The sequence below is a fragment of the Pempheris klunzingeri genome, chromosome 4, assembly GCF_042242105.1.
Source record: "Pempheris klunzingeri isolate RE-2024b chromosome 4, fPemKlu1.hap1, whole genome shotgun sequence".
NCBI classification, from domain to species: Eukaryota; Metazoa; Chordata; class Actinopteri; order Acropomatiformes; family Pempheridae; genus Pempheris; species Pempheris klunzingeri.
Genome location: NC_092015.1, coordinates 16,676,983 through 16,695,202, shown reverse-complemented (window position 1 = coordinate 16,695,202; position 18,220 = coordinate 16,676,983). Strand labels below are relative to the sequence as shown.

General features: G+C 40.5%; 3 protein-coding genes across 6 annotated transcripts in view; 2 read left to right on the top strand and 1 right to left on the bottom strand.

Moving 5' to 3' along the window:
* Window positions 1-18,220, top strand: part of anapc15 (anaphase promoting complex subunit 15) — a 256,108-nt gene that overhangs the window by 87,695 nt on the left and 150,193 nt on the right. The gene's annotated exons all lie outside the window — the stretch shown is intronic.
* mmp28 (matrix metallopeptidase 28) overlaps window positions 1-18,220 on the top strand; it is a 246,599-nt gene that overhangs the window by 194,465 nt on the left and 33,914 nt on the right. The gene's annotated exons all lie outside the window — the stretch shown is intronic.
* Window positions 16,353-18,220, bottom strand: part of LOC139199648 (arf-GAP with Rho-GAP domain, ANK repeat and PH domain-containing protein 1) — a 35,160-nt gene continuing 33,292 nt past the window's right edge. For all 4 annotated transcript variants that reach the window (XM_070828732.1, XM_070828734.1, XM_070828733.1 and 1 more), the window contains exon 33: window positions 16,353-17,372. The gene's annotated coding sequence lies outside the window, so the exon portion shown is untranslated. The remainder of the gene's footprint in view (window positions 17,373-18,220) is intronic.

Here is an 18,220-nt window from a genome sequence, read left to right as displayed (position 1 = left end):
ACTCATCTATTGACAGTCCAACATTTCACCTCGATGTCCAGAACAGTCAGTGTGACTCTTTCTGCTGAAACACATTCATCTATTGAGCTCTGGCTCAGTCTGTCCTCGTACAATGAACACAAAAGAGCCATCTTGGTTTTCCATGTCATATTCAATCAAGGTCTATAGCACACAAATCCAATAATAGCAAAAAAGCATCTGTAACATTGGAGAAACTAGCGAGAGATTTTGAAAGTATCCAACTGACAATATCCCACCCCCTCCCTTCAGGTCTCCCTCCAAAGCCACTCCTCCAAAACACATGAGCCTGCACTGCCAGACTTCTACAAGAGAACAAGTCCATAAGAGATCAGAAGTCTCTCATTCTTCTGTACACAGCCGCTTACTGACAGCCTCTCTGAGCTTTTCAAAACAGTCATCATGACCATAACGATACCTTTAGCTCACAGCCACTGCTCACTTGGTTCAGAGGCTGTGCTTTGTGCTGTAGCTCACTAAACGACAGTCTGTCGCAGCCCTCTCTCGTTGTTCGGCTCAGTGGGTGTGTGCTTCGTGCTGGGTATCTGAGGCTCAAATTTTGGCTGCACTTTCTCTGCCATTCTCGTGCATCTAGTTCGTTAGCTTTCACAAGTCTGCCAAGCCTTGTGGAGGACTCCTCCCATGTGCACGCAGGTAAGCAGCTGCGTAGACAGACAGGCAATTGGAAGGGCTTATTACAGGTTTGTGCCAGCCTAAGACCGTCTTTTTGTCAAACCATTTGATTTATTGATTGCTGTCGGGCTGTTCAACAAATTCCAACAAATATAACAAAAACAGTTCCTAAAATAAGTTGCATTATCTGCCTTTTAGCATTGAGACGGAAAGGGAGAATCAGAGCATTACTGTGAATGCTGTGAAACTATCCCTTGGTGATGTTACCCCTGTAAAATGGGGAGATCGTGAGGCTGATGTTTTGTCATTGACAACTTGACAAAACACCATGCTTCGCCTCGGGCATGTGGGTGGACACAGAAGCAATCGATCTCCGCACTCAAATGTACACTTACTTGCACAGATCATTCTTCATTATATAATTCAAAGTATATAGTGTTAAAGTAAACAGTGTAAAATAAATGACTTTTGTGCATTTTAACCATTTTTTAAATGTGATGAATTTTGTTGGTCTAAATTATCTGTAACTACTGAGTGATCTTTTTTTTTCACCTCTTCGCAGAACATTATTATAAACCAGTTACTGTGCTCTTTTTTTTAACTTGTAGGAGACTGTGCCCAAAAGCACTACTCCCTTTGTAATAAATACTTGTTTACTCAGTAGAGAGCAGTAAATTGAGATTTAGGATACCTACTAATCAGCATCATTTTGTGTCACCACTGACAGCTGTAGATTGGTTCAGCAGTAATTTTCACATCTGTAAGATATGGAGCTTTGCATTGTGGGATTGTTAGCAGAAAGTAGTGTACATGCAATGGACAAAACTTTTTTTCATTCCATTGAGGATTTATTAAGGGCACTATATTGTGGATGCAGAGGTGCATGAGGGCAGTAGTGGGCAACACCAGTTTTTACAAAAATGACTATTTCTCATTTGATTTATTACCTCAGTAAACAAGATCCTAATGAGTTTATGGTCTTGCTAGTTTCAAGTCTTCTTCAATACATCATGATGTTTTTTTTTGTAAATTATGGTCACATTTGGAGTAAAATAGACAATAAAGCAGGGCATTTAGGACAGGACTACCTTGTGACTAACCAATAAAAGATGGATCATGCCTAAACCTAACCAATCAGAGACACCGTCTGTCTCTTCTGGCTCCAAAACCATAATGGCTACAGCCAAAATACCAAACTCAAGGCTTTAACAGGGTTCCTCTTCTTGTTCCCAATCTATGTCTCACTCACCGGTTAATCTCACTCACAGCTCAGGCCTCCTCATAGAAAACCAATATCTTTCACCAAGGCCTAAATTTAACACTAAGTCTCGCTTTGTTTATATTTAGGTAAATACTAGAAAACCAACCATTACAGCAACTTAGTTTCTTCTGTATTTTACACTTCTCTTAATCCCATGTATCTTCTGTATCAAATAATACAGACGGGGATTATCTCTTAAGTGCAAAGCACCATGCGTAGGCACACATCACAAATACTCAGGCATCACACAGTCTCACACAGATGGTGGCAATTGTTGGTAAAAGCTGATATGTGGCTGTGGCTTAGTGGCAGCCTGTGCGTCACACAGCAGCATACAGCACTGTGCCGTATGTGCGCTCTCACGGCCGAGGCACACACAGTGAAACGAAGAGCGAAGTTGGAAGAGAGCGGGATGAGGGTGGTGGTGATTTAGCAGAAAAAGGAGAAATGAGGAGAGAAAAGAGGATTATGCTACAACGTCAAAAGTTCTGCGCACATTAAGAAAACTGGCAGAGAAGTTTGGAGAATCATAATGGGATTTGACTGGAGTTACTGTAGCTTGTCTCTGTGTGTGTGTGCGTGTGTGTGTGTGTGTGTGTGTAATTTAGGATGCAATCTGTGTTTGTGTCTGTATTTTTAGACCCTGTAAATGTTATTTTTGATACTATCCTCCCCTTCCTTTCACTGTGTGGAGAGTTTAGCCCTTTTCCCAAACAGCTTATGTAACTCAGAGAGCATAACCCGGGACTACACACACACACACACACACACACACACACACACACACACACATGGAAGAAGGCCCTGTGGCTACATCATTTGCACACACACACTCTCTCTATTTTCTCTCTCGTTCCCTGAACAGCACCCATGCTGCTTTGTCCTCAGAGGGATGATCCTAACTGCAGACATATGATGCAATGAAGGCCTCCCTTGCCTGTTCAGCGACCATCTTCATGTCCTATTTCTAAGCTCTGATGCAGTGTTCCCACTCGTAATACTACAATCCACACAGGTGGGCATCACACGTACACACCATGAAAGATGCATGAGGGTGTGGTTTGGTCCACAATCTGTGAGAATCATTTGAAACCAGCAGATGTAGAAAAGTGCTAGGACTGGTAAATGTTGAATGTCATACTGTTACCACAACACTTGTGACCTGCAGGTGACAACAGATTCCTGTGTGTATCTCCAAGCTATTCTAATGCAATGTTTACTCCACAGTACATATATCATTTATTATCACCTCATCTCTTGACCTAACACAGCTGTTAATAAAGTTCTTTTACTCATATCAACCCCTCCCCCTTTCAATAAAGCACTTGGGTAAAAATATAATATGTGATAAATTATAAACCTACATGGAATTTTTGTCCCAATTAAAAAAAAAACATGTATGTCAAGTTCTGATGATTTTGAACACAAGCTGAAGGATTAAGTGATCTTTTATGAGTTGAGAAAATCCTCCTACTTCTTAAGCTAAATAAAGCATTTTAAACCCTCTCAGATTATCTAAAAATGGGCTTTTTTTTTCCTCTCAGCTAAAGAGAAGTTGACATTTTGGAGATGTATAGTTTTAACAGAGCACAGCGACTGTATATGTGATGTAAACTCATTTCCCATTATGTTTTCAGATGTTGCACCGTCACATTTGACAGAAATATTCTGGATGCATTCTTTTACACACACACACACACACACACACACACACACACTCGTCTCCAGAAATTCAACCTGACGTGTATGTTAGTATCCAGGAAAGCTGTGAGCCCTTTTAAAGTGAAGCTTTTAGAGTTTGAAGTGAGTTTGTAAGAGTTTGTAATGACTGTTGCGGTCCCGGAGTGGGGAGGGCCAAAGACGGGATTAAGACATCACTGAAATTCGCAAACACAACACTGCAATGTGTCATCTGTGTGCTTGAGAGAGCAGAAAAAGAGAAATAAAAAAAAAGAATAAAAAAAGAAGGGAGACAAAGCAGATGAGGAAAAAAAAACAAACCAGTAGACTCACTGTCAAAATGTTTAAAGAGATAAGTTTTATTTCTGCCACTGTGTCAGGAGAGAAATGTGTTTGCTGGCATACAGATGACGCCACTACTGCTGCAGCTGCCTTTACAATATAATCCAATCATCAGCCTTGCGGCGCTGTGTGTGTGTGTGTGTGCGTGTGTGTGTGTGTGTGTGTATGTGTGCATTCATCACATCAATCAGTTTTAATTAAACTGTACAGTGATTAAGGGGCAAATTCCTTAGTCTGTCGGCTTGTGCACATCCTGTTACGCCCTAACTCAGAAAATCACACACACACACGCACATGCATACGCACACACACAGAGTGACTAGCGGTGCTCTAGTCCACAGCATCTTTAGAGTGACTAATCTACTATTAGCACTTGTCTCCCAGGCCCCCTCCTCCTCCCCTTTATCCATCCCTCTCACCACTCCCTTCCCCTTCCGTTGCTCCTTCTCCTCCTTCGTCGGCTTTAGCTTATTAGCTCAGTCATGAGGTTCCTGATTCTTAGGATTTAGCTTCTTTAGAAAAAAAAACAACAGAGGTGATTATAAAACGACAAAATCTTACGTCATTGCTCAGGTTTTCATCTATCTGTAGCCCTCTTTTCAGGCTCTTTTGCATCTTTTCATCGCTTCCTCCGTCACCCCTTCTCCTCCTACCACACCCATCACGTTGCCCTCATCTGTATTAACGCGTCACCTTTGAACTGTCCCCTCATCCAGCGGGCCTCTTCTCTCTTCTTACCTACATGTTTTCTTTTGAATCCTCCTCCCCCTCCTATCCCATCTTTTATACCTTTTATACTTCCGCACCTTGCTATTCTCTCTCGCTCTCACTCTCTCTCTCTCCTCTTCCTCTCCCTTTCTGTAATTTGTTCTCCTCCACCCCTCCAGTCCTCCTCCTTCCCCATCACCACCTCCTCCTGAGTCCCTTCATGGTGATTGTATCTGTGAGATAAGCTGGGTGTCAGACACGAAATGTTCTTCAATTTTTTTTCTGTCTGCCGCTGGTGAGAAATGGGCAGACCGAAAGATAAAGTCAAAGAAAGACGAGGGAGGGTGGCAGGGGATGGGAAGTGGGAAAAGAGTGGAAAAAACAGAGATCCGAACAGACCGGTAGAGAGGAGGCAGATATGAGACGAGCATGTGGAGGAAAAGGACAGAAAGGCACTTAGATTTTAAACCTCTCACCAGCTCTGCTTGTACTTGTAGTACAACAGTAGAATAAGTTTGAAATTTTGGAAAATACTCTTATTTGCTTTCTTGCAGACTTGGATGATTTGTCTGATACCATTCTCATATTTTGGGGAAAAATATGTAGCTGACCCAGCTGTCAGTTAGCTTAGCATAAAGACTGGAAACAGGGGGAAACAGCTGGCCTTGCTTGGCCCAAACAGAGCCAGGCGAGCAGTTTCCCCATTTCCAGTCCTTGTGCTAAGCTAAACTAAGCTAAGATAAGCGGTCGGTGGCTCTAATTTATGTAAGACCGTACAGACGTAAGAATGGTTCCCATCTAACTCTCAGCAAAAAGACACACAGTAAATTTCCAAAAAGTCAGACACACACATACACAGTCAGCATAAGTCAAGTGCTGTTGGATAATCATGTATGATTAGTATCCACATTAAGTCTGCAAAATGGTGCAGCCTTAAATTGCATTGTTTTAGAGGTGAGTGAAGAACACAGACAGAGGAAAACACAGGAAAAGATGGAGGACACGCAGAGACACGGTGGGTAAAAATAACCAAAAACAGCCTGAACACCAACCCTTGGAAAGTGATATTTGGTTCCTGCACCTCTCCTCTTTAGCCAGGCTGGGGCAGGACAGCTAGACAGTCGTTGTCTGATTGATTGTGCAGAAAAGGAGAAGAGGAGAGTGGTTGCCATGGGGACGAGGAGAAGGGACCTTTTCTCCATTTTTTTCTCTTTTAAGGACCAGTAATTGGTGATAAACTTGAAGGGAGGGGCTGGAGGGCGGTAATCAGACGCAGTGAAGCACAACGGCTTTCGCAGAACTCAAGAAGTGCTGCAGGACTCAGGAAGTGTGCGTGTGTGTGTGTGTGTGAGACACTAAAGTCAATTTGTGTGTTTTTAAAGCAAAGAAACAGTGGGAGAGGAAATTGTGTGTGTGTGTGTGTGTGTGTGTGCATGTGTGTTTTCCAGCCAGCTGGAGGTGACTGAAGACAAGGTGTTAATGAAATGTATAAAAGGAAACTGTTCAGATGAACAGCGTCCAGCTGAGAGATGCTCCACGTGGCACTGCAGAACGTCAACTGGAGGATCACACAAGTTATCTCCAACTCTATTTTCATTTGCAGCCACAGACTGCTTAATAAGGGGAAAAGACGAAACACACACACACTCACTCACTCACTCACTCACTCACTCACCTCGGAGGTAGGCTACAAACAACAGCTGAGAATATAAAGTGGGATGACAAGAACAGCTTTCAACATTTTGGTGTCAGAACTAGGAAATCACAAAGCTACATAATATATATCACTACAGGCCTCATCCTTTGTTTTCCCCTCATGTTTCTTTCAGGTTTCGTAGCCCTCAGAGAAGCTGTATAGCCTGTCTGTATAACCATTATAAACTATCAAAACTGCAATTCTGCTAAGGAACCTTTATGTGTGACGACATTGTAGCGTTCCAGGAGGTTAGGTAGACATGCACAGAGTCAACAGGTTTACGTGCATTAGACTCTGTTTATGTACATTTCACTGCTATTTTTGTGTTAATTTAGATGAGTCAGTCTAGTCTAGATTGGCTACAGGCAAGCTCTATATTTCATAGGTAAACATGTTCAAATCAATATTTTGCATCTGGCTGCTGGCTTGAAGGAGTTGATGAATGGTCTACTGCATTAATTAATTAAGGTGTTATGTAAACATTTTTTTGCATCAGTATTTTGCTCACTAGCTGCAAAGTCTCTTGGGATCAACTCCCTTCGCTCTCGTCTCTCTAGCTGAAATATTCTCTTAGGTACTGAGGGCGATGGTGATATGAAAGTAGCTCTGTATGAAATCTAAACAACCCTTTAAAAGAGGTGAAAATGATGTTCATGTCAATCTCACTGGCAATTTAAGCCACAATAACAGTAATGTATATAGTATTATTCAGCTGTCAGAAAGCATCATTGGGAAACAAACATACTGTGTCATCCTACATACACATATTTTTCTATATCAGTGCCTTTAGGAGACATTTTATCCTTGAGTGAACTACAGGTTCTCATTTCTTTTCTGTGTGAGCCACCAAAATAGGCTCTGGGTAGATGACAGATCAGCTCTGACCTTTTAATCTCTCATGTCTCATTATCTTAATCTTAATGACAAGTTATTTGAGGATCCAGTTCATGACAAACAACAAAAGGCTCAGCAGGAGGTTGATATTCTTCCTCTCTCGCCCGTACTCCTCGCTTCACACCTCTTCAATCTCCCCGACAGCTGCTTAAATCAACGTGTGCCTCTGAACTTCAGCACCTAGACAGCAGAGACTAGAAACAAAATAAGAGGCGCACGCTGCTTTAGGGATGAGTGAACCTCCTGATGCAGCTCGACACCACGAGGACAGCCCACAAATCTGAGGTGTAACATAAACGAAAATGCGGCATGACCTATGACAGCCATGCTTTTTATAGTCAAAATGCAGCGTGGATCAACGCTTTTGATGTGATCCGTGCCTTCTTGGCCAGTTTCCTTGACAACAAACAGATTTTTGCAGCTGAAATGATTTTTGGGATGTCTGGGACCAAAAAGGAGAAAGCAAACAGTGTAATGTAAGAGGCGAACAAACGGGTCTAATCGATTATATCTGCAAAACTTCCAAAGCTCATCAGTGATGAATTACAAAGTTTCACGGGGGGTGGCAGCAAGCTCTGGCAGCGTGAGCAGAGTTATTATCCAAACCAGGACTGATGCCTCATGCAGCTCAACGCTGCAGGTGAATGTAGAAGGTGAAATCAAGGACAAAGGTTTACAAATAAAAAAATTAATTGTAGGTTAAAACCTACAGTTCGAAACATCTATCTGGAGTGCAGTATATGGTTAAAGAGCATTACAGAGCATCCACCATTGCTGATGCAGAGCAGGTCAGGGTATTGTTTGCTTTCAAAGGCCACTGGATGTTACTTTCAGGAGGGAAATCATATCAAACTTTATTTATACACCCCCCCTCCTCCCTTTTGTACCAAATTACAGCAGAAAGTGTTTCACACGACTCTAAAGCAGAGAGGAAAGAAGAATCCAAACAAAGCAACACTTATTGTAAGTGACAAATTGGCGGGATCGACCATGCAATTTAACACTAAGCTGAAATGAATTAATGTAGGCGCAGGGCCAGTAAATGCATCAGTCTGTTTATCAGACAACAACAGACGATTATCAGCAGAGCAGTTTCTGTCAGCTCAGTCTCTCTTAAAGCTGCTTTTTTTTTAAAAAAATGACTATTGCATAGATTTGCAATTCAAATCAAGACTTGTTGAACAGCACAGGCTATTTCCAAACATGTTTTGAGATAAATGAACCCAAATTTAAAGCGATGAGTTTACTGACAAGCTCACAGGATGTATTTAACAGTTTATAGTGAGCTAGAAATAAGGGAAGAAAAAAAAACAAAACACTTGTATTCACACCTGTATTGTCCAGAGTGAATCCTAATCTAAATGCAAATACTTGTGTTTAGAAAAGACAAGAGTGTAAAACATGAAAAACACAAAATAGAAAATGATCCGTGAAAACAACAATTCCATTATGGCCAACAGTCATTTAATCATGTCATTATAGATAAAGTAAATCTTAGCATAGTTGTAACCTCATCCTCCCGTCTTAGCTCACATATACCAGGGTCCATGTAGATGTATGTGTATGTTAATAGGGTCAGTGAAATAACACGGGAATATTCAAAAACAACATCACATTACAATAAAAGAGGTTTTGGGATGACATGACAGGCCCTCTTACCTAAATGTTGTACAGTGGAGACATTTTGTTTTAATGGCCTCTGTAACCTTTAACTAGGACGTCAAGTTTTACTTTACCATTATTAACTAAGGTCAAAATAATGTAAAGACAGTGTTGGTGTGCAAAAGCCGTGACTAAAGTGATGTCAAGTGATACTGTTTGTTTGAAATATCAAAACATTTATCTGCTCGTGCCCCACTGTTGTACTCACCATAAACAGGAAGTGGGGAAAAGGGGTCCTCGGGGGAAATAGCTGACCACAATATTTCCTGATTTATTCAGGACTTTAAACAAACAATTTTATTGGTATTTTATAGAAAATGTAATTTGAAGATTACTTTTGTGTTATTTGATATGTTAATGATGCTCTCCTTTCATTTGATTTGTATATTTAGCAGTTTTAACCACTATATTTTGGCAGTTTGACATGCTAAATACACATATTTTCTGGGTACAGTGTCTGAATTTTAACAAATTCTGCTGAAATAATTTTTAAAAATATGAAATCACTGTAATGCGATGAGTACGCACTATTCCTTTCCATCTAGCTTTTTAATTACTTTTTACTATTATGATGTAACATGGGGACATGTTTTGTCCCTTTTCTCAAAAATCAGTGACCTATATCATAAATTATGATTTAGTTCTAAATTAAGTGTGAAATGAGTTTTGGTCATCCAGTCTGAGTCAAAAGTCCCTGACAAAGATTTGGGATTTGGGGCTCTACAGTGCACCACAAGAAAATCAGGTGTACTCCAAGGAAACAACGGCCACAGTCTGTCAGGATGCACTCAAACCCACTCAGACATGTCATTGCTGACTTGGTTCAGAATGAACTCTGCACTAAAAAAGCTTCTGCTGATGCAGCGCAGCGTGCAGTGAAAACCAATTTAAGTGTCACTCACTCACGCTGTTCTTGTTGCTGTGTGCTCTGAGTGGAAATGAAGGAAATTGGCTCACACAGGTGGATGTCCAGATTTCTGTAGGAGGCTGGGGGCTGCTATTGTCCCCCCATACTGTTTGTCTGTTTCAGGAGTTGAGGCACACTGTGCTCAATGAAAATTTATATTTTATTTTTGGGAGCTGGCAGGTGGGCTGGCAGGTCCTGGCAGTTGGCACATCCGGCCACCGGGAGGTCCACCACTAAAGCTCATTTCCTCAGGTTTGACTTTATCTACCTCCTTCCATTCGTGCCCCCTCTCTGAACCACACTCCTCTGTCCCCATCCCTCTGCTTTATTCAACTGCTGTGTGGTGATATATGCGGTACACAACATTAAATTATTGTAACAAATAACTTTTATATAGGAAGGAGTGGATTTACACACACTTTGAGTTTTCAGAAACAATCAGTTTTAAATCTCAGAATTTATGGGGCGCTGTAATAATTGTTAATAATATTCAATAATATTAATTCAGTCTCTGATCTTGAAGGAGCTCTTGACAGTGACTGTAATTTCACACACAAAAACAAAGTGACCAAACTCTATAAAATTAAAGGTTTATCACCAGGGTCTGGACCTCTGTATTTTTTCTGAGGTGGATATAATAAGAGTTGTGAAATAATTGCCTATTATGCAAGGATATTGTACAACAAGCTCATCTCATTACTGGAGATGTTAAGCGGTGGTTGTTTGAATGAAGCTGTATGTTAACTGTCCTAATAATGTAACGTGTTTGGCATTAAAAGCAGACAGGCAGCTGAATCCATGCAAAGCGTGACACAGGTAAGTAGAGAGTGTAGCTGGATGTCATTCATCCTCAGACGTCATCTGACAAATAGCTCCCTTGCGTTTACGTTAGATTAAACAGTGATCATCCATCTTGATGCAGGTTAGTTTCACTTGAGTGGATTAACGTTAATTCCATCCATCCAGTGTCAGACTCACAAACTTTCATCAAAAGTTGAAATATTTTATTTTTCTTTCAGTTCAGTTTGTGTAACGTGTTGAAATTACAGGTCAAGTGATAATAATGATGGTCTGGAGCAGGAAAAAGCTGATAAATGATATATGATTTATATGATATCGACCCCACAATCAGCTTTGTTTGTCCCTGTGCCTAAACAAACTGACCTGATCACATTCAAATACTGTAGGACAACAATCACAGAGATAGAAATGTTCTTTGGTAATTACAGTGGAACCTGTCGCTCCCATATTTGGTCATGATAAGATTTGAATGCTGTCTGTACTGTGAATTTGACTTTGCTCGAACACTTAAACAAAACAGTTCCAACATTCATTCCCACATTGTGGTGTGCAACATCTAACCTGAATCTCATGTATCACTGCACGACAGATTATTTATGCTGCTGCCCACTGACATGGTTTTAAAACTTTTGTTATCCAATTTTTGCTCTCCACATATTTAGTTCAGGGAAATCAACATATTTCTCAAGGGGGTGGCAAACCCCCCAGGCACACTCAGCTCTTTTTTTTTACTTTTTTACCTCTAAAACACTGTGTACAGCCCTGCAAACGCACAACTAATAACTAGTAAGCACGCAAACACTAACTACTAAACATAAAAGCAATGAAGAAATGCTCTCACAAATTATAATCACTAACATGAAAACACGCATGGATGAATAAATGCAAACAAATACACCGATGAACGATTGATGATGAATGAATGCTTGAATAAATGAAGTTATAAATGCAGCAGCATATGAAAGGAGCACCAATATAAACCTAAACAAACATAATCATTTAAACAGATGCATTTAATGGTGGAAAACACAGGCTGAAGACTAAGTGGGTAAAACTTAGCAACTCCATGTTCATTGGAGGGACGTTCAGCGGCTCGGACAAACACTGAGGATCATCTAATCGGGTCATCAAAAGGATTTTCTATCAACAACTGTGTGATAGAAAGCCCTAGTTTGAGCCTCCTGAGCAGCACTATTCTTTAATCTGTGGCGTCAACCCCAAGTGACAGGAGAAGTACGGTTCACCTGAGGTCAGGAGGAGACTTTGCTCTGTTGCTTTCTGGGGCGGCCTGTTGATCACCAGGCCTTTGTACGGCCCACGTGGTTCAACGGGACATAGCTGGTGTTGGTTCCCTCCATCTCTCTCTGTGCCTGGCAGCCGACACTTTCACACATCCTACTTGTCTGGTGTGCTGGATTCAAAGTCTCTCCAGTCGTGAGTTACAGATTCTGTCATGTGGAAGACGGCTTGAGAATTTGTAGCCTCCGGGGAGAGAGGCTGTGACTACAGGGGTCCAGCTGTACATCTTCCTTCCTGCCATTTTAAACTTTGTCTGCTTTAATCTTTCCTTCTAATTCATTCCTAACTAACTAATAAGGTAAGTTATTCTCACATTTTTAAAGGCGTGTCATTTTAAGTTAAGTACATCATTAATCCAGGTTGTGTGAATGTGTCAAATAAAATCATTACAAGTGCTGACGTCCATTGCAATTCACTACCTGTACTTAAGCATTCTTTAACAGTCCCGTACATTAAACATTACAAAACATTCATACAACAGGAAGAGCTGTAAGGATTGTAAACAGAGCTGATAACCATGAAACAACTGCACATTATTAATGCTTCCACATGCTCTTAAGTTCAGACATTTGGTGAACTTCAGTACTGCACAGTTAATGTATAAACGCAAATAAAATGTGTAACGTGTAAAACAGTTCATCAGTTAGTGTGATGAACGAAGGGATATGCATGCTTACAGAAATGAAGCCTAAACAAACCTTAAACTAAAAACGAGTCATACTCTAAATAGATATAAAAGTAATATCTTTAAATAAATGATTACAAAGTATAAAACTGATGTATGTATGGTGCGTATTAAATTTTTGATAAATATGAATTGAACTAGTTAACTTGCACTTCAATTTGAAACTTCATTAGAAACTTTTGTTACAAGCTTTGTTTAATTTACTGAATTCACACAGTGCATTCAGTCTTCTGTCTCAAAATTAGTTACTTTATTCTTGTTTTAGAGTTTCATGAAATGCTCTGTTTAAAGGAGTGGTACTACGTGGCGCCAAGCAGACCTGTGGGAAACAGATTGTAAATGAACAAAACTTAAAGCTTAAATTGTCACTCAGTTGGGCACTCAGCACTCGTTGATTCCTCCTTATGAGTCTCTGCAGATCTTGAAAATAGATAAACAGACATAGAGCTCGTCCATTAGTGTCTTTGTTGAGTTTCAGCAGGGCCTGTTTTTGTGACCCCCCCCCCCAGATCAAGAGAGACGAGGGGTTCCTGGAGAAGTTCGAGTCCCCTGTAAAAGATGTAAATTCTTCATCATCACCCGCTTTCGCACGCTACAGCTGCTATGACCTATGTAGTAAAGGCCATTTTGGTGCATGTGTGTGTTTATACCCAGTGGCTCTCCTGAGTGTGTGTAAGTGTGTGTGTGAACGGTATAGTGAAGGTCTCCTGTGTGTGAGTGTCTCGCGGGCCTCTCCGGTGTGTGTCTCGAGGTACACAGTGACCCTGATGTGTCAGCTCTGCTTAGAAGAATGAACGGAGAGCTGGTGGACCACCGTGACTCACACACACACACAGTGAAGCTCCTCAGGGCTCTCACTATGATCACTGCACCCCACCTACACACACACTCCTGACATTTTTCCTCGAAGCACATCTATAGGCTTCTATTTTATGGATTTAGCATGACATTGTCATGGAACCCACAGGCCTCACAAAAGTCTCTGTCCCTATATATTTGTGTTTACGGTCTATGTACACTAGTGCCTACATGTTTGTGGCCCTGCTTGTCTTTGCAGTTACCCTGCAGGGCAGATTAGAGTTTGACTGTGTGTTTGTACATTAATTCCATAAAAGCGCTGAAGAAAAACAAGTGGATTACCGTGAGGGCAAAGCAGAGCTGGAGGGCATTAACCTTTTGAGAGATGTGACTATGCACCATAATTATATGTACGCTTGGAGAGACACAACATACACACACAAGTAGCTGAACGGGTTTATTTATTAGAGTTTTAGAGATGCAAAATCAGTAATTGCAGAGTAAGAAAGACAGAATATGCACTGCTTTTATAAAGTATTCACCACCCCCGGCTGGACTTATATGCTGCATCGCTTTACAGCATTGAATCACAGTGATGCACTAAGGACTGTGGGAAACGTAAAAATGTCTCAACAAACTGCAACAAATGTGTCCACATTAGCTGTAAGTATGAAATAGAGCACAATGGTACCATGTTACAGTGAGACAGGAGACCACCCTTATAAAGGATTCATAAGTGGCTTATAATTAAGTTATTAATTAGGTTGTAAGCACTTTATAAATCATTAAACAATTTATAAACTGATGCTAGCTCTCTATTTGGCAAGATCTAATTACTGCGAAGTACTGATTAATCTTAACAATGAGTAAAGTGTTATTGTAAAGTGTAAAACAGATCACCATCAAGATCAAGGTCACCCTTTTGCTATTAAGATGCGCTGACGGTGGCTAAACACCAGTAACTTTATAACAAATGTCTGATGAAGCTGACACTTTTGAATTCCTGCTGAAGGAGAAGACAAAGTACGCTAACCAACCTATGAGATCTGACGGCTTAACAGTACAGATGTAACGTGGGCTCGCTATTTGGTGAGAAACAGGTCACTGTTTCTTTCTCTCGTGTTAAAACAGCTTAATAATGATTTATTATAGTGTGAACACTGTAATTAGTAAACTGATTAATAACCATTAAGAAAATCCCTTATAAAGGTAGTCTTACTGTAAAGTAGCACCCATAATTTACTGCATAAGTGCGTTTGTAGAAGTCATGCAGTAAGTCAGAAAGGGATCATTTTATGATGTATTATAAGTACTACACCTGTATCTGAAAGGCCTGACAGCTTGTCAGTTTCCAATCAAAACTATGACGACAAAGGACCAAACAAATCTGTGAGGGAAAGATGCAAGAAAACCTCCGGAGATCTAATTCAACCTTAAAAGTGCAGTAAGACCCATCATAAAACATGAAAAGGCACAACTCACTGTTTTATGGATGGAAAGACCTCAACAAAAGCTTGTATAACGTATTGGGCTGCCTGAGGAGACCTGATGATTAATAACTGGTGAACTTGTAAATGTCTGTTCACTTTTTTTGATGACCAGTATGATCAGTATGATCAGTATGATCAGTACAACCACAGAGATTCAACATTGAAAACAATAAAGCAGAAGTAAAAAGTAGACGGAGGGAGTGAGTGCTTCCTTTAGGGAGTGCAGCTTCATTACATTACTATACAGATTCTTCTCTCAACTGCTGCTGAGGTCTGTGCTGGAGGGCAGCTAATGACACACACTGACACTTATACTCTTCTTATACAAACTGTGCTTAAAAAGGTTTTTAAAACTAACATTTAGATCAACGTTTCCTATACGTGGGGGCCCACTGCCCTGCATTTTTAAGTGTTTTCCTGCTCCAGCAAACCTCATTCAGATTATAGGGGCGTTATCAGGCTTCTGCAGAGCTCGACGATGAACTGATCATTTGAAGCGGATGTGTTGGAGCAGAGAAACATCTAAAACATGCAGGGCAGTGGGGCCCCAGCACCAGGACAGGCCTTTTTCCACGGAGGACATTTTGACTCGTCACAGTCGGAAAAGCACGGGTGTAAATAATCAAACAAATGAGGGCTGGACTCCATTTAGCTCCTTTTAGTTTCACAACTTACTGGGACTGAGCCATCGTTAATGTTAGTACATACATCATCAAAAAAAAAAAAAAGGGGGGGGGGGGTCTGGTGATATTCTTTTCTTATTGTCTACTAATCCCATGAAAAGACTAAAGCCCACAATGAACGTACCCTACTGACGAGTATTAAGGTGGTAACACCTTTTCCTACTATCACCAGTCAAAATGTCCTCCCTGAAAAAGGCCTATCGGGAAACACTTATTTAGATCAACATCATGATGTCTCACCAGCAGAGGTGGAGCAAAACCACTCGGCAGCACAGCAGCTAGCGTCCTCTGCTGTCCAAATAAATAAAACAAATCTTTACAACAGGGAGACCCTACAGGTGGCAGTTCTACAAGGTGGGAAGAGTTGACAGGTTAATACAGTTAACACAGATTGTTTCATGGCTCTCCTTTTAACAAAATATACACAAGTTTGGCCTCAAGTAAAAAGAGATCGATTATAATGCACTTTTGGGGAGTTCTGATAAAGAAACTATAACAATATACTGTTGCAAAGATTCTATGTTGTGTGCAATGAACAAAAAGAAAGACATGTTTATTCCCATGTGACCAATCGATTATCTAAAACTCCATAAATACTGCTGGTTAACCACAAACCAGCCTGCATATGTATGTATACTGTATATCTAAGCATCACAGGCCTAGAGAAGGACCTACAGAGACAAAGCAGTGCTGAGGACTGTGTGAGGGCCTGAAGAAGAAGAGAGTGCAGTGCGACAGACAAGACTATTAATCAGGCCGGGCCATAAACATTGTTTCGAATAAGTAAATACGGTGAAATGTGGCCTACTTAAGGCATGCTGAGTTTTATTTGATTCTGAATGAGGGTCAACAGTAAGTCAAGTAACTCTCTCACATATACTAACAATTTCTGGCAAAAGCCGTTAAGCCCTCAAGTGTGACTTCTTTTTTTTTTTTATCTTATAAATGTTCATTTTTTTAGCACATGCTTCTCCTTCCTACAATTGTACAACTTCATGCTACAAGATAACAGTTGTCCACTCTCACACACGTTTTTACACATACTGGATACACACTGCTGCACATATGCAGCCAAACAGACACAAGCACAAAAATGCAACTCTGGCCGAGGTTTTGCACAGTACTGGCCAACGTCCTGCAGAGTAACAGACACGGATCCATCACCTGTCATTTCGCAGCTTTTCTCTCAGTCCCTGTGGAACAAACTCAGAACAAAATCCAGTCACGGTCTCCTATGACATCAGCTTTACAAGGGCAGTTCTGAACTGCAGCATAATCCCAACAATTCTCTGAGTAATAATACAGGAAGATAAATCAATAAACTTCTATTCCAAAAAAAATATGCTAAGCACTCAAAGCTGGTGCCTAGAATGACCCGACTACGTCTTTTCTGAAACAAATACATACAGAAGTTAAGGTTTCTCTCAGCATGTCTTTCATGCCTCTGTCCCATAATGCAATGCAGTGATTGAGTCACATGCCACTAACCAATGGAAACACTGGACTCAGCTGGAAGTGAGTTAGGAAATCTTCAGGGTGATTGTAGTCCATCAAACGGTCTCGCGGCTCCTGGCTGCTTCTTCTGTACATCAAGTCAAGTAAAATTCATTTGTGCAGCGAAACCACAGGAGGTTTTCTGTCACGTGTGATTCTGCTGTCCGTTTACTTTTTGGTCCAGTTCATAACCAAAAGGAGCACAGGGCAGCGTCAGGCGACACATCCACATACAGCACAGTACAGTACGAGCCTCCTTCCCTCTGGTCCTTGATGATGTTACCGCAATGTCCCAAGGTCATCCGAGTCCGACAGTCTGCCCTTCAAAGAACAGAGGTCCACATAGTTCAAATCAGTGTTGTCACATCCTGCACGTTTTATTAATTAACATGTGTGTATGTTATATATATATATATATATATATATATATATATATATATAATCAATTATATATATATAATCAATTACAGCAGACTGAAACATGCAGCGTTAATCTCTAAATCTAACCCAGTTTCACAGTGTTCATCCAAACTACAAATGTCTCTGAGTCATGGCTTGCTCATGTGGGGATTCTTGAATCCTTAATTTTGAATTCCTGAATCGTTGGGTCTCTTAATTAAAGAGTTCGGTCTAGACCTGCTCTTTATGGAAAGCTTCTTGAGATAACACTGTTATGAACTAGTGCTACATAAATAAAGATTGATTGATTGATTGATGGCAACCTGGTGTGAGGCTGCTGACAAGAGGTAAATAATCAGCAGTCAAGTGAGACGATATTCAGCCTGACAGATGAACCAACAAATCAACAATCTGAGAGTTAATGTTTTATCTTAACTTTTATACACAACACTCTTCCATACTACTGATACTACTGGGGCTTCATCTAATTAATTATATTTTAATAGATTTATTACTTAGTCCGCAAAATACAGACACACAAAACTGTCACTTATTTACTTCATTATTCGATTCATTGGTGGGTCCATAGCCCAAAGTTCATCATCTTTTAAATACTATCGGTAGTGAAAGTAGTGAAGCATTTATTCAAAAAGAGAAAATAATAGTAACAGAATAGGTTTCCATCTACTTTAATCTAATCACATTCACAAGCACTGGTTTTATCGTTGAAGACACATTTAGATCAACCAGCTAGTCTGAAACAGCTCACA